At 38.8% G+C, this 11,977-nt stretch overlaps 1 non-coding gene across 1 annotated transcript; it reads left to right on the top strand.

Moving 5' to 3' along the window:
* Positions 1-1,572: 1,572 nt before the first annotated feature.
* On the top strand, positions 1,573-1,679 carry LOC118849244. Its single transcript, XR_005010297.1, has one exon. It is a non-coding gene; the product is annotated as a U6 spliceosomal RNA (small nuclear RNA).
* The last annotated feature ends 10,298 nt before the right edge of the window (positions 1,680-11,977 follow it).

Raw genomic sequence — 11,977 nt, 5'->3', positions numbered from 1 at the left:
ACCCTTACATCTATATAAGAAAGTGTCTCAGGTGGAGGGTAGGGAGAGTCATTTTTTCTCCTCTTGCCACATTGACTGTGGAATATTCTCCCATCCAGTGATTGAAGAGTCTATTTGGAAGAGTTAAGTGTTTGAAGTATAACCGAGGGAGCAGAGACACACTTTCCAGATAGATATTGATATAAAGGCACGTGCTAAAGACCAAGAAGCAACTTTGAGAAACTGAAACTTTGGCTTCAGAAGAAGAAATCTGCCTAAGGACTCGAGAGAGTTAGCCCTGGCAGTTGAGAATTATAGAGAAGAGGAAGGTCTTTGAAACCCTAGGGTCCTGGAGTTTTAAGTTGCCTTCACCACATGTGTTTCCTACGTATGTACCTCATTAGCATTATATTCTAAGTCTGTGTCCATCTGTATTTTTGTGCTGTATACTTTCATATCTATGGTTCTTATTATCCTCTCTTAATAAATGACTTTGCTGAGAGCTAATTGTGTCTACTGGCTGAATGTCAATGGGAAGGAAACTGATGGGGGCTTCAGAGTTTTAGTTTTAGGAGTAGGTGCCCTTAGAATACTCTTTAAATCTGAGAATGTCAGCTGCCCTCTGGGGCCCTAGCCAAGGACTTTGTGTGCAAATTGACAGGATACCCAAGAAGAGGTGTTACATAATAGCGTAGTGTTTAATAAAATTGTACTCTTAGTAAATGATTCGAGTGCTAAAATAATGCCTGCTAAAGGAAAGGAGGTGCTAGGCCCATAACTATAAAAACTAAACAGAATCATATAAACATGGAATTGCAGGTCTTCAGCCTGCTGTTCAAAGGCTCCATGTGGTTCAGACACAGGATGCTGTTGTGGGTGGGTGGCCACACATAGGATGTAATTATTTGTCTTGCTTCACTACCAAGGATGATTAAAACATGTGCTTTATTTAAATAACCCTCATTTGGATTCCTGTGTCATATCACTGTGGTATTCTTGCTCTAACCCAACAGAAAACTAGAAGACAAATGAATATGTTTATTTTTAAATTAGAGAAAAATGTAAGCCAGGATTTCTGAGCTCGATTCCCAACTTTGATCTTTAGACAATTTAAATTTTTAGTATCTAAAATGCCTTTTAAAATTGTCTCTGGAGAGGCAGAATGATATACAGTGGTAGATAATAGCTAACATTTATATAGCACCTACTATATGTCAAGTACTTGCTAAGTGCTTTACAAATGTTATTTTATTTAATCCTCACAATAGCCCTGGGAGATAGGTGCTATTATTATCCCTAATTTACAGTTGAAAAAATGGAAGCAGGGAGCAGTTAAGTGACTTGCCTAGGATCACGTAGCTAGTGTCTGAGACCAGATTTGAACTCAGGTCTTCTCTACTCTAGGCCTAGCACTCCATCCTCAAATATCTCCAGTTGTCCTGATTCATATCTGGCCGCTGGACTCGGATGGCTCCAGAGGAGAAAGTGAGGCTGGTGACTTTGCACAGCCCTCCCTCACTTAAATCCAATTCATTTGCATGTCATGGCATCATCTCACTGATGTCATGGTCTGCTTTAAGAATGAAACACAAAGTGCTTACTTCGGCAGCACATATACTAAAATTGGAATGATACAGAGAAGATTAGAATGGCCCCTGCACAAGGATGATATGCAAATTTGTGAAGCATTCCATATTTTTAGAAAATCTTTACAACTAGTGTCTCTGATAAAGGCCTCATCTCTAAAATATACAGGGAACTGAGCCAAATTTATAGGAATACAAGTCATTCCTCAATTGAGAAATGGTCAAAGGATACGAACAGGCAGTTTTCAGAGGAAGAAATTAAATATATCTAGGCATATGAAAAAAAGCTCTAAATCACTACTGATTAGAGAAATGCAAATCAAAACAATTCTTAGGTACCACATTTTTCCTGTCAGGTTATCTAAAATGACAAAAAGGGAAAATAAATTCTGGAGAGGATGTGGGAAAATTGGAACACAGTTACATTGCTGGTGGAGTTGTGAACTGATCCAGCCATTCTGGAGAGCAATTTGGAACTATGCCCAAATAAAAATGTTCATACCCTTTGACCCAGCAATACTACTTCTAGGGCTGTTTCCCAAAGAGATCACACAATTGGGAAAAAGACCCATATGTAAAAAATATGTGGCTCTTTTCGTAGTAGCAAAGAATTGGAAATCAAAGGGATGCCCATCAATTGGGGAATGGCTGAACAAGTTGTGGTGGATGAATGTAATGGAATACTATTGTGCTGTAAGAAATGGGGAAGATACAGACTTCATAATAACCTGGAAAGTCCTACATCATATAATGCTGAGTGAGTGGAGCAGAACTAGGAGAACATTATATACAACCACAGATATATTGATTCTGTGATGACTAACCTTGATAGACTGCTCTTCTCAGCAATACAAGGTTCAAAGAAAACTCCAAAGGACTCATGATGGAGAGAGTTATCTACATCCAGAGAAAGAATTATGAAGTCTAACTGCAGATTGAGGCAAACTGTTTGCTCTCCGTTTTTTTTCTTATTTTTTTTTTCTCTTCTGTTTCTGTTTTTGTTTTTTTTTTGTTTTGTTTTGTTCTTTCTCATGATTCATTCCATTGGTCATAATACAGTCTTGTATGCAGTCTTGGAGTGGGGGAAGAAAATCTAGAACTCAAAATCATGTGGAACTGAGTGTTGTAAACTAAAAACAAAAAATCTTAATTAAGAAAAAGGAGGCAGAAAAGCAAAAAAAAAAAAGAAGAATGAAGGACAAACTATCTATCTCTAAATAGATAGAGGGTAGGCCTTTTAATCAGAAAGACCTATGTTCAAATCTTACCTCTGCTCCCTACCTGAAGTACCATGCAGTTATTTAATCTTTCAGGGCCCCAGGCAATTAAGACACTCCATTACAAATAAGATGCTGATGAATTTCTGTGGGGTGGAGAGACTTTCTATACCAGGAATCCCCCTTTGATAATGAAATCACTGATGAAATCATAGGTCTATACCATCTCTACATTCACCACAAAGAAATTTTCTCAGGGATATTATTTTATCAACAATTTCAATCAATCCACAAGCATTTTAACTGTCTACACTGTGCTGAGTACTGAGGATTCAAACAAAAATGAAATTGTCTGAGAAATTTACATTCCACTAGGCAAATTACACTATACTTTATACACATGTATAATACATTTATTAAGTGCATAATAATTGTATTGAATGTCACTGTGCCTTTCCTGGCACGGGCGTATTTCAAAAAATTTATAATCTCTGAAGTGTGGTATTCCATAAGGGCATATCCTTTCCCATCCAAACCATTTCATTTTGGGCACTGTCTAGATCTTCCTATGAATTCTCCATAAAGAGTACATCCAAAATGCTGGAAACCCTCTTGTAAATCTTTTAATATTGAGGAAGAGAGGTTTATCAATTTAGGCTTTAGGTTGTCTTTCTATTAACCTCCCACTCTCACTAACATAGCCCCAATTTTTTATTATCAAGTTATAGCATTTCATAATATATCACATAGTAAATCACTAAATAATATGAAAAGTCTAAAACATAGTAATAACATCAAGCATCTGTGTTGTTTTTAGACAAGACAAGGTTTCATTTGTACAGTTATCCCTTCCACATCTTGGGAGTTGAGGGCTTGGTGTCCCTGTAATCTGGAAAATCTGTGCATAATTTTTTGGCCCTCCCTTCGTACAAGACAAGAAGTCTGAATTTTATGGTATCATATTACACTACTATGCATATAGTTTATGCATTCCTGAGTCTCTAACTTTTTCTGTGTCATTTGCTGGCCTCTATGTGTTATCTGCAGCTTCTGCAAAATTCCCATTTAATTTCTTATGCTGATCCTGTGACATATTGAAACCACGATGGGGAACATCTCAATGTGGAAGGGATAAGTATACAGGGAAGTCCCAATAAGGAAATTCCATCTACTAATGCTAATTCATGCTAGCTCAGAAACTTAGAGTCTCTTAGAGAATTAGCCTGGAGCCCTAAGAGGCTAAATGACTTTCCTAGGGGTCACAAAACCAGTATTTATTAGACATGGGACTTTAACACAGTCCTTCCTAACTCCAAGGTTTGCTTGATATCCACTAAAGCATGATGCCATTTTGATCTAAAAGACATGCAACAAATTGACTGCACTCATTTGGTCTACCAGAAGACAAAAAGTGATAGGGATTGTAATTAATTTATGGATTCTGTTAGTTTCACACTTGACCATTGACAACCTCTGTTCTCTAAGCTAAGAATAAACAATAGTTAAAAAGAAATTCAAGTTCTGATGCCAACATTAAATAAAATATTACCACAAACACCAATTGCTTTAGTCCAATAATTTTTTCTAACTTCTGCCTGACAGAGTGGTACCATGCATGATGACCGTACCAGTGGACCAGCTCTTTCAATTAATTTTTAATAGGACTTTTATGAGTTTTTTTTCAGTATTAACCACAATGCAGGTGGGGGAGTAGGGGGGAAGAGACAGAGAGACAGACAGAGACAGACAGAGAGAGACAGATGTACAGAAACAGAGATGAGAGAGAGAGAGAGAGAGAGAGAGAGAGAGAGAGAGAGAGAGAGTCAGTCTTTTAGGAATGAAAAATAAATGCAATTTGAGATCAATATTTATGAAGTTGTGATTAATTGACTGATGACCAAATGATTACAAAATGTCTGTCTGAAACATCTACTCAAATTTATTAGCTTTGACCAAAAAATTAAAAACAATCTGAACTCGGTCAATGAAAGAATAATGCATTCCTAATCAATTTTTAATAGCACTTAAGATTTTATATTTTTTAACTTGCTTTTAAATAATTTATCATAAAAATGAATCTGATTTAAACAAGGGGTAAGAGGTGTTCCATGGTTACTCGATAGGTTTTTTAGCAAAGGAATTCAATTAAGACTGACTTTTTATTATAAAACTATTTTATTAATAATAATACATTTTGCACTTACAAGAAGGCTTTGAGCCAACCATATCAAAGTACTTGTCAAGACCCAAGTTCTCACCCAGGCTCTGCCATCAATTAATTCTTTTTTCACATCATTTCTCTGGGCCTTATTTGCTGGATGTGAGAAGTAAAGACGGTAGACTAGGTGATTTCTGAGGTCCCTAAAAAAATCTCAGATTCTAAGTGAATCAGGAATACCTGTTTTCCTCATTCTGTGGCAGAGACCATATAGAAAATGAGCTGTATAATCCTCATGTTTTCCAATGCAAATACCATTTCTTAATTATGATCAGAGTACCTGTTGAGCACTCTTGTGTGCAAAATTCTGTACTTTGATTTTGCAGAAAAGGATACAGGTTGGACTTTTTAGATAGGACTGCTGAGGCCTCTTCCAGCTCCAAATCTCTCTGAATTTGTAATCTGTAAATGGTGATAGTAATATCTGTGCTACTTATCTATAAGGTTGCTTTTGGAAAATTTTATAAATGCCAAATCACTATATGACTAGTTTTAAGTAGCAGAGCCCAAATTTAAACTCATATCCTCTGGTTCCAAATCGATTCATTCATTCATGTAACAACCATTCATTAAGGACCTGCCAAGAACAAAATACTGGTTAGGTACTGGGAGAAATACAGAGACTACATGATCCAGCAGGGATGGAGTTTAAAATCCTGCCATCATACATGAACTATGTAATACCTAATGCAGAATAAAATAGGATGGGATGGGATAAGATGAAATAGAACAGAATAGAATGGAATGGAATAGGATAGGATGGAAGGGATGGGATGGGATGGATGGGATGGGATGGGATGGGATGGGATGGGATGGGATAGAATAGAATAGGAGAATAGGATAGAATAGAATAGAATAGAATAGAATAGAATAGGTGCTATGTGAGATTTGAGGCAGAAGAAATCATATGAGTTGAGAGAAAGGAAAAAGGGAGATTAGTGGATATTCCATGAGGAAAGTTGCTTTGGGGCAGGATTTCAACAGGCAGAGATTTGTATAGGGCCAGCTCTGAGATAGTCCGTAGTGGGAAAGGTACATGCCAGGTTTTCTTTTGAGCCTGAGCCTGCTCTTCTCTGGGCTGTGTACTCAGGATGTGGGCTCTCCATCTCCCTTTTAGCTGCCCCTGAGAACATGCAGAATGGCATGTGGAGATCCAGCTATGTCCTGATTAAGCCTCCTAGGCCTCTGCAAGGCAAGACCGTCAAAAGATAAGAGGAGGCTGCAAGGAACCGCCCTCATAGCTGTTATCCGCATGGGGAAGAACAGTAATGTTTCAATATGGTTAGCATCTATGGAACTAAGTAACAACATGTCCCAGGGCTACATGGGCTACAATGGGCTACGTGAGCTACGTGACAGAATGTTACAGGGCAACAAAGTAAAGTAACAAAGCAATGCAACTCTTGGTCCACTTATCTGATTCCACAGAGTATATAAACTCACCGCCTCTGCTTAATAAACAGAGTTGTACTATACTCTTCTGCCTGGCCTGTATCTTTCTTTCACTCTCTGGAAATCTTTTAGCACAGTGCCACCTCTGCAAGCAGCAGAGATTGGGTAGGAAGGGGGCCACGCAAAGCAAATAGCAGAAATAAAGGTGAGGTGGTAGCAAAGCAATGGGATGTACAAAAGTTAGGGAATGGCATAGTTTGGCTGTGGAAAGGATAATTAATGCAGCTAGGAACGAGTAGTTTGAAATAGGTCTGGGAAGATAGTGAAGGGTTTTGAATACCAGCATAAGAGTGGGGTGGGGTGGGGGGCGGAGAAGAAGAGTTTGAATGTCATTGTAATCTAGGCCAGTGGTGTCAAACTCAAATAGAAATGGGGGTCAATAATCCATACGTAAGGCTCCCTGTAGGCCACAAACTGACTTAATTTTAAAAAGTAATGTTATCTATGTTTTATTATATTTTCATTTATTTTGTTAAATATTTCCCAATTACATTTTAATCATGCAGGAAGCAGCACTCAGGAGTACATGTGGTCCCTTACCCTTTGACACCTCTGATCTAGGCAGGGAGTAAAGAGAACTTGTACTAGGGTAGTAACAAGGAGAATAGAGACAAAAGGGGATTGATACTAGTGATTTTAAGAATGTGGAATCCAGAAGATCCATTTGTCAATACAGTATAGTATAACGCAGAATGGAGAATGTGGCCTGGAACAGATTGCAAAGGGAGAAGAAATCACCTTGCATGATGTACGGAAGATTAACTTGAGAGGCAGAATAGTATAGTGGATTTGGAATGAGGATGAGAGTTCAAATGCCAGCTCTATAATTTCTATAAGGGCCCTTGCCAATACTCTGACTTCTGACATCCACCTTTCACTTCATTGTAAAGGGATGGAAGTCAGCCCTGGAGAAAGACTAGAAATGTTGAGGCAACAAGGGGTAGGTTAACAGTACAGATACACTGGTACTTCTATTTCTAGTTCCTGGGACCCTTCAAGCAGCATGCATTCCAAAGAAGGGCTGCCTTGGATCAGCCAGACTGATCCAAAGCAGAGTCCGTTCCCTGGAGTGGAGCTCCTGTGTCTAAAGTCTGGTGCAGTCTCCTGGATCCAGGGAGGCTTCATCTGCCCTTCTGGGATTACTCTGAAGGTCTTGGAGTCTCTTCACTACTACCTTTGGTTTGGGGCCTCACTGGCTCTATTTCCTTCCCTGTTCCCACTTAAGGGCCAGTAATTAGCACCTCAGTACAATTTAACCATCTATTGTCAATTAGCTTGTATAAAAGGATATTTACTTTGAAGATATAGCAAGAATAATGCACAAACATTTCCCTCAGTATCTCCCCTTAATCTCTTTAGGGAAGAGGCTCAAAACTTAGCTCAGTTCCTACATGGCATTAGTTCCACTAAGTTCATGGCCCAAAGTGGTATCTCTGCCAGATTAGTCCTTGTCTCGGGTTTCTGAAAGTCACTCCCAAAGGTCACCCCTTGCTCCTTGGGGCATTGATGTCTTGCTTGCCAAGGAAGTAAAAAGAATAGAGAAACTTTTAACAACTATCAATATTTTCAACTGTTAGAGAAAAGCACTTGTTTTGTCTACTGTAATTCATATAGAGTTGATGTTCAACTAGGCTTTCTTTATTTGGTAAAATGTAAAAAGGTTTTTTAATTTTTCCATTTCAGTATTCTGGACCATATTAAAATTTTCAAACTTTTATGAAACATTAAAAAAGATTCCAAAGATCCCACTGACAGTAGAATATAGTTATATTATCTATGTTTTATATATATCTACATAATTATATAATAATATATTAGATATTACCATATAATATAATAATATCTAATATATTATTATATAATTACATGATACATATATTTATATTATTCATTTATTTTGTTAAATATTTCCCAATTACATTTTAATCTGGTCCAGGCAATACTCAGGAGTGCATGTGGTCCCGTCCAGTTTGACACCTCTGATGTAAGCAGGGAGTAAAGAGAACCTGTACTGGGGTAGTAACAAGGAGAATAGGGACAAAAAGGGATTGATACTAGTGATTTTAAGGATGTGAAATCTAGAAGATCCATTTGTCAATACCTTTTGAACTCACAAGGTCAGAAGATCCAATCTCCTTCACCTAAAAGGGAAGAGAACAAATGCAGAAGCCAACTTCTGAGGCCTATTCATAGGGTCAAATGGTCTCCCTTCAAAAGGGAGATGGTCCCGTGACTTCTCCTATTATAGCATTGTCTCACTGGAAGTCAAAGAGCAGAGTCACCAAATGAAGCAGAGAAGAGGTGACTGAGGTTACTAAGTCTTTCTGAATGCCCTCTGTCTCCAGTCAAAGAACCTCTTCTTCAGTATGTGGCTAACCAACCAGAACCAGTTACAGAATGTCCATGTGTGCTCCCTAATCTCTCCAAGGTCCTTCCATTCCCCATAGTCATAACTCTCCTGAAGGCAAGCTTCCTAACTTCTTTCACAGGAGAGATATCCTGTGCTCATGCTAGACCCCCATTACGTTTGTCCATGAAGATCACCCGATGCTTCTATACTGTTCTCCAAGACTTGTTTAAGCATGTAGTGATTATCTGCCTGTAGCCTGATTCTGCTTTAAGAGGAAATAGGAGGTCTAGTACAACACACAGTGTTGGAGCTTTCTCTTTTCCAGTCCCACGTGCAGCTAACAGGAACCAGATCCCATACATGAAAGATGTTTTTTTTAATGTTTTTATTATGTTTTTACTAAAACAGCTATTTGCTCAACTATGCCCTGTAATAAACTGACTATTGAAATAAGACTGAGTCTAGAAAGGAAAGGGTCAGAGTCAGTAGGTGGAAGTGGAGCAATATCAGTTAATAGTTCCATGATCAAAGGGGCGGGGGGGGGGGACAACTAGCAGAATACTGTGTGATTGACAGCCACCTGCCTTAGGCTCCTGACTATTAAACAACACTGATACATGTCTAACTTGTGTGACATCAGGCATGATTTCTCTGATTATGTCTTTCTCAGTAGAATATAAGCTACTTGAGGACAGGAACTGTTTGAATGTGTGTATTTGTATGCCCAATAGCTAGTTGGTGAAGCAGATGCAGTGCTGAGCTTGGACCTGAGTACAAATCCAGCCTCCAGCACCTTTTTAGTTGTACAACCCTGAGCAAGAGACTTAAGCTCTCTACCTCAGTCTCCTCAACTGTGAGGGCTGGTCTCAGTGGTGTCAAACTGCAATAGATGTGGGCACTATACATAAGAATCCCTGCAGGCCATATATTGACTTAGTTTTTAAATATAATTTCATCTATGTTTCATTGTATTTTCATCTATTTTGCTAAATATTCCCCAATTACATTTTAATCAAGTTTGGAGAGAATGTTGTGGGTCATATAAGGCCACATGTTGGACACCTCTGGACCAGACGATCTCTGTGATTCCTACGGCACTTGGGCTTCTGTGCCACTCCTCTTTCCTGACTTGGAGACCGGAAGACAAAAGTTGAACTATTGCCTGGGATACTTCCTGGCTTTGTGCCCCTGTCTCTCAGTCTGTTTCCTCATTTGCAAAATGAGGGTCATGATAGCACCTACCTTACAGAGTATTGTGAGGACCAAATGAGATAATCCATGCAAAGTGCTTTACAAACCTTAAAGCAATTTACAAATACCAGCTATTATTATCATTGTTAGTACTTGTCTGATTGTTCATTCTCTGTATCTTTGGTTGGCTCACTGTTTTTCTCCATTCGATTAGTGTGGGTTTCCCCCAAGCCTCTACTGAAGGCCCCTTTTTCCTGTCCTTTTGAACTCTCTTCCTCAGTGAACCGATCTGCTCCCATGTGTCTAATTATCTCTCTCCAGATAACTTTGGGCCCTACGTCCTCTGGCAGGCCCTACCAACCAGAGAGCAGCATGGCATGCTGACTCTGGAGTCAGAGGTCTTGATTCAAATCCTACACCTAGTTAATTGAAGGATCAGGACTATAACCTAGGGCTGGCTCATACTCTTTCTGCTACACCAGCCCCAGGAAAATTCCTTCATTTAGGAGACACACAAACCCTGCAGAAAAGAGAAGCAGAGGGAGGGAATCTCAGAAACCAAAAGGGAATTTGTTGGTGTAAGCATTTCCAGTTGTGATATCACACAAAGCTCCAGTTTTACTATAAGACCTCTTAGAAATGAAGGGCTGAAATTGAGAGATGAAACTGGTCACATCACCAGCATCCTAGGAGTCTATGATGCTGAATATTATGGTGCCAGGCTGGCTACTGGCATGATCCCAAGGGCAGCTGATAAAAGTTCCAGCTTCATTGCTTGAGAGGATTGCCTTGTTCCTGCTTTGTGGAACAACTCTCTCCCATTGGCCACTACAATGGCAAAGCCTGGCAAATATAATTGCTTGGCAGGTGTGACTTTAGTCAAGTTTTTTTTTTTCATTTGGAGCTCCAGAGTTTCCCTCTTGTCAACTGCAGTGAAGTTTTTGACAGAAAAGACTTAAGCATGACTGGTTATTATAGAATCACTGGGTCCATATAACCACACTGTGTAATTCTCCAAATTAAAACATACAAGTGATAAAATAGTCCATGAAATACAAGATCGAGTGTAAACACAGTTGGAATTATAGGTAAAATACTAGAAATGTCACCCAAATGACCCCAAATTGTATTCATATAGCCCAGGCATAAACTTCATACTAAATATATTTTCTTTTTTTTTTTCAACCTGCATTTGCAAGGCTGTTGCACAAACTTGGACGGCTAAATAAAACTGAACAAGGTTCAAAAATCTCATTCCAGTATGTTAAACTTATTGTTTAATAACAGGTGGGCCCTTCCCACCTACTTGGGCTTCCATGCCAGCATGATTCAGTAGCTCACCATAAAAGAAAAACCTCCAGTCCCAAAGTGAACAACCCATGTCAAAGCTACTACGCAACTTCAATACATCCAGGCCGACTGTACTGCTTCTGCTGACCCAATCTGATAGTGCCATTTCACATCTCTGATGGTCATAATACCCCCACTGTATTAGCTCAGCATTTCCCTAAGACTTTGATTGATACATTGGTGCATTTGTCTCCCCCTGCTGTCACCTTGATTTTGGATTATCTTTGGTGAATTGGAGGAAATCAACAAATGGCCATTAAGCCCTGACATCAGGTAGCCTAGGATTTTTAAACTTCATAGATATAGGATGAAGCAATTAACCACGGAATATATGCAAGTGACTAAACTATAAATCATAGAGGGGAGGGAAAAACAAAACAAACAAACAAAACCCAAGAGATTTGAACCCCCTGATTTAAAAAAAAATGTCTTTCCCAGGAATTTTTAGCAGAGTGCCTATTTCCTATTTCCTCTATCTCCACTTATTTCGGAACAAATTGTTAACACCAGCTTATGAACCAATTAATTTCCACAATCCTTGGGGACAACGTTTTCACATCCTGCCTCAAACATTTGACTAAACTTAATTCTAAAACTAAGCTTAATTCGAGGAATGAGTAGTTCAACTTCATTA

Source organism: Trichosurus vulpecula, chromosome 4, assembly GCF_011100635.1.
Source record: "Trichosurus vulpecula isolate mTriVul1 chromosome 4, mTriVul1.pri, whole genome shotgun sequence".
NCBI classification, from domain to species: Eukaryota; Metazoa; Chordata; class Mammalia; order Diprotodontia; family Phalangeridae; genus Trichosurus; species Trichosurus vulpecula.
This window is presented reverse-complemented; position numbering and strand designations above follow the sequence as displayed.